The sequence below is a fragment of the Tupaia chinensis genome, unplaced genomic scaffold (genome assembly GCF_000334495.1).
Source record: "Tupaia chinensis unplaced genomic scaffold, TupChi_1.0 Scaffold144482_1, whole genome shotgun sequence".
NCBI classification, from domain to species: domain Eukaryota; kingdom Metazoa; phylum Chordata; class Mammalia; order Scandentia; family Tupaiidae; genus Tupaia; species Tupaia belangeri.
This window is the reverse complement of record NW_006204341.1, coordinates 1,546,219-1,551,563: the sequence shown is the minus strand read 5'-3', so window position 1 is coordinate 1,551,563 and position 5,345 is coordinate 1,546,219. Positions and strand designations below refer to the sequence as shown.

The following is a 5,345-nucleotide window of genomic DNA, read 5'->3' as shown; positions in this document are numbered from 1 at the left end:
ACAGTTTGATGGTGGTGCCGTTGTGTGACAATTCATGGAAATGTATACACAAAAAATGTTAAGTGAAAGAATTAGATCACAGGAGAGTATATAAACACTGATTATATCTATAATAATATGTGTATGTTGACATCTATTGGAAGAGGATTTGAAAGAATGTAAGTAGTTTAATGTTCATTTGCATTTTCTTTCTGGAACAGTTATTTAAATGCATACTAATTTGAAGAGAATAGAATGAAAAACGATTCCCCATCACACCCCTGAAACACATACACATACACATCCTTGAAAATAGATTGCAGTAGAATATGATGTTCATTGTTTGTGATGTTGCCACATTATCTATAAATCAAGGACTTAATTGAAGTTGTAGTTCCCTTCTTTATCTACCATAAGTCTGATGAAGCAGTTTTTGATCACTGTTTATTATAGTAATGAGAAAAGAGGAAATCTTTTCCTCATAAATCCTGACAATCTGCATTTTAAATCCTCCCGCAAAATACATTCTTTGTCCCCACTAAATAGATACAGATAATGTAAGCTTGTTATTGCCTTATTCTCCCTCCCTTCCTCTCAGTACTTAGCTCTTTCTTGACCTTTACCTGTCAGTTGAGAGTTCATATATATATAGGAGAGGTTTTTGCTATAGGGCGCATGCGCTCACCAGACAGACAGAGAGAGACAGAGAGACAGAAAGTGAGAAATCACCCCCCAGGGGGGATGGCCACGTCGCAATCCCTTCTCCATTCTCCTCTCGGGATCTTGGGCACGCACGCACACACGTCTGGCATGAGTTTAAGCCACCGGGTTTGGGACTCGAACCATGGTCGACTATGTGGGAGTCCAGTGACATAGCCATTACGCTAACTGCTGGTCCAGAGAGTTCATATATTGATATGTGTTTATTAAGCGCAGACAGCTAAATTTCCGATTTATTTGTGGCAAACACATCCAGTGAACTGAATACTTACTATAAGTCATAGTCATTGCATAGCATTCCATAGAGGAAATCTCACTTGACTCTGGTAGTAACTATCAGAGGTCTGAAATACTATCCCCATTCTGACATTACAAAACAGAGCATCAGTTTATAGGCAGTTCTCTTCAGAGCCCAGGACAGCAGACTTTCCTTCTGCCCTAGTGCCTTTTAACTGGCTAGTTCCCTATAAAAAGAAACTTTTTGGGCCAGCAGGTGGTGTGGTGCTTAAGATGGCTGGATCTCACATGGCCAACTGTGTGGTTCATGTCCTGAGCCCAGTGGTTTGACAAAACATACCAGGTGTGTGTGTGCATCCATGCTCAAAATCCTGGAAGGAGAGATAAGTGGAGGAGAAAGGATTGTGGTGCAACTATGCCCCATGGGGGTTGCTTTCTCACTCTCTCTCTAGTGAGTGTATGCACCCCATGACAAATACTGAATGCGGGGACTGGATAAACATCTCTGTGTGTTATGGGCTATAATATGGCTTAAAATATACAAAAAATGTTTAGAATTCAGCCTTTTTTAAGCTTATTTATTTAGTTACTTCTTCCATGAGAGAGACAGAGAGAGAGAGAGAATCACCTCCAACAGTCTCTTTATATCAGGATCCACCATCAGTTGCAGCCAGCAAGGATCATGGTCATGTGAGTACATGCATCTGCCATGTACAGGAAAAGCCTTGGGATACAAACCAAGGACCATTTCCATGTCAGTCCATTATGGCTTTGTCACCAGCTGATCCCAGAAAGCAGCATATTTTTAAGATATTGTAATATGTATATATATACTTTTCCTCATTAAAAACATTTATATTATTGTTGTAAAATTTCTTTATATGGTCATTTGGAAAATATAAAAACAATTAAAAATTATACAGGCAATTTAAGTAGAATCCGAACATGAAGCAAGATTCTCTACTTCTTCAATTATCTCAGTTAAATAAAACTTTTGAGGTGCCGAAACCTTTTGAAGTTTTATTTAAAGAGGATTGTGATACTGGCATACTGACAAATAATAACAGGAAATTAATGTATTTTACATAATACCATGAACAAGAAAACATTTCAGAGAATCATAAATAATAAAATATAAGAACTGTAGGGGTCAGGCAGAGGCACAGCAGTAATACAGCTAGACCTATATGGGGAAAATCCTTGGTTCGTGGCCTCAGATCTCCCTGAGTGTGCCAGGAGTGCATATGCCCATGATCTGGGCTAGATGAATCATGGTGCCAAGAACCTATTGGGGGTATATATGCCTCTCTCTTTCTCTCTCTGTCTTGGAAAAAAATAAATAAATTTAAATGCACACACACACATAGTGCTGTAAATGGAAGTATCCATATACAGTTATGTAGCAAGTTACATTAACTAAGAAAATTTTCTAACGCATCACATAACATTATTGAAACTGCATATTTAGAATGACTGCAATGCTAGCTTCTATATGTCTTTTGCATTATTATTAAGAGTTGAAATGTGTGCTAGATGATCACCAATATTTTAAAGTAGGGGCAGGAGGAGCTGAAGGTATGAATCATGTAGAAAGATTAATTGGAAAACTGTCTTGCTTAACAGAAGAAAAAAGGACATCTGGGAGGAAAGAAAATATTTTACAAATAGGAAATGTGACTATAATATAACGAGATTCATTATATAAACCATGTATGCATAAACATCCATCTCCTTTAGCTCTAGTCACACTATGTTTGTGGCTGGTGGGAGTGAGAAAGCTAAATGAAGAGGTAATTGTTCAGAAAAAGAATTACTGAGTTGAAATCAGTGAAACAAACAGCATTTTATAGCATTTTAAGACAGATCCCCAATAGTAAGTGGCATGAAGAATGCCTGCAAAAAAAAAAGACAGTACTTTTTACTCGAGTTCTAAATATCTCTATTGATGATGTACAGCTTATTCAAATTCCAGGGAATAATTGGAAACAGAGACTTTATGAAACAGAGCTCTCATTTAACTTGTTCACCTGACAATTGGCTTTGAATTATATTTTATTACCAATCAACCTAAATTAAAATGCCCAGCTCACAACAGACCCTACAATGTATCAAATACTAAAATACATAGTATATGCAAATAGCATTCAGGTAAGGACAAAGACTGGCAAAGCAATAACTGTGAACATTAACCTGATACCAGCAGCTTTGAGCACCTTCCATCAGCAATGTGGAGCATGATGAAATTACCAGAAAGGGCATACAATTGGCTTTTCTAACTTGCATTTATTAAAAGAGCTTTTAGGCCAGCCTTGATGGCACAGCAGTAATGCCATGTTCCATGATGATGAAGCCATATAGAAAGGTCCTGGGTTCATGTCCTCAGGTCTCCCTGTGTATGCAGGCTGCATGTGTGCTTATTATCCTGGCTGACTGTGGCTGGGGATGGCATTATAGCATGAAGACCCTGCTGGAGGGGCCTCTTTCTCTCTTTGTGTCCCTCTCCTCTCATGGAAGAAATATATTAACTTAAAAAACAAATAAACAAGAAGAGCTGTTAACTTTTTAGTCTCAATGAAGATGTGGTGGTAACCCAGCTTGGTGGCACAATCAACAGCATACTGAACCACAGTACTGGAAGCAACATGGCCAACGACAGGTTCAGATCCCTAATCAGCCTGAAGACCTGAAGAACATGCTAGGCATGTGCACTGGTGCTCAAGCTCCTGATGAGCTAGAGGGACAGTTGAAGGGATTACTGCATGATGTGACCCTGACAGAATTTTTTTTCTCACTGTCTTACTCTTTTTCTCATGTGTGTGCACAGTTCTTCTATCATGAATAAAATCTTTAAAAAAGCTGTGATGGTGCTAAACATCAAAATTATACCTATATGTACACATATGTGTGTGTGTGTGTGTGTGTGTGTGTGAGTAAGTCATCCATCCATCCATCCAAAGTGCATCTTACCAAGGTGCTAGCCAACACAGTTGTGTACTGTTTTCCTCAGGTCTTTGTATAATGAGCACTTAAGGACGTTGTTACAGTGCATGACAGTAATATGTTTTAGGCCCTTTAAAATGCATATTACAAGATCTAGTGAACTTTTCCTTGCCAAAGAACAAAACTGCTGATGGTTATATTATTACAAAAGTACAAGCATTTCAAACTCAGCGTTGCTCCCTAATTTCTTCTCTAGAGTGATTATTATATGGGATCATGAGATGATCATGGTCTGTCATGTTATTGCTACCTTTCTTCATAAATGTATGTTTTATCAAAGCTTAATCATATAATTATCCAATAAATGAATGATAGATCAATTATAGTTAAATGGTTCATTACTTTAGGTCCTAGTCCCTGATTTAAGCCTCTGAGTTTCATATCTTTGTTGTGTAGAATATTTATGACATATCCATTCTCTTCTCTGGAAGTTAGCGTCTTCATCTATAAAATGAAGGGTTGGACTTCATTGAAATAATCCATAAATTGCTTTCCAGCTCTAAAATTCTATGTTCTGTAAATTATTCCCCAAACTATTATACCAGATCATGAGGTCCTTTTTAAAAATACATATATTTTTATTTTAAAAAACCACTTTAATGACATGCATAAATTGAGAACTGATATGATATCAAGACTCCTTTTTGTTTGACTCTAGGATAAGAAATAGATATGTTTGGAAATGTTTGGGTCAAGAAAAGAGAAGGTACAAGGATACTCATTCTTCAGACTGATAATGAAACAGTGACTAGCTTTCCATCTCGGTAAAAGATAGACTAAGTGGGAATATAAACTGTACCAAATCCCAGAATGCATAACATAATGGTGCATCAAAATATATTATCGAACTGGCTGGCCCCGTAGCCTACTGGTTAAAGGACATGGATCCCACATTGCTGACCATGGTTTGAATCCCAGCTCCCGCAGCTTGAAAAACACTACCCTATAAAGTTTTCAGGACCTGCAGATGGTATAATGGTTATGTCGCTGGACTCCCACATGGTCGACTGCAGTTCGAGTCCCAGACCCAGCAGCTCGAAACTCACTCCAGTCACATGTGTATGCATGCCCAAAATCCCAAGAGGAGAATGTAGAAGAAGGGATTGCGGCATGGCCATCCCCCCTGGGGAGGTGATTCTCACTTTCTGTCTTTCTGTCTCTGTCTCTCGGTCAAGCACATGCGCCCTATAGCAAAAACTTCTCCAAAAAAAAAAAAGAAAAGAAAGAAAAACACTCTAGTCATTTGTGTGTGTGCCCCAAATCCTGATATGATGGGGAAATGAAGGAGAAGGGATCATGGCATGAGTACACTCCATTCAGAGGTGCTTTCTCCCTCTCTGTCTCTGGTAAGCACGTGCACCCAGTCTGGCAATTAAAAAAAAAAATGCTATAGAACCTAGAGATGTGTA

The 5,345-nt window shown here is 38.3% G+C and overlaps 1 protein-coding gene across 1 annotated transcript in view; it reads left to right on the top strand.

The window, feature by feature from the left end:
* The window catches only part of DIAPH2 (diaphanous related formin 2), a gene marked incomplete at its 5' end in the record, with an annotated part of 1,076,033 nt that overhangs the window by 1,042,563 nt on the left and 28,125 nt on the right, over positions 1-5,345 (top strand).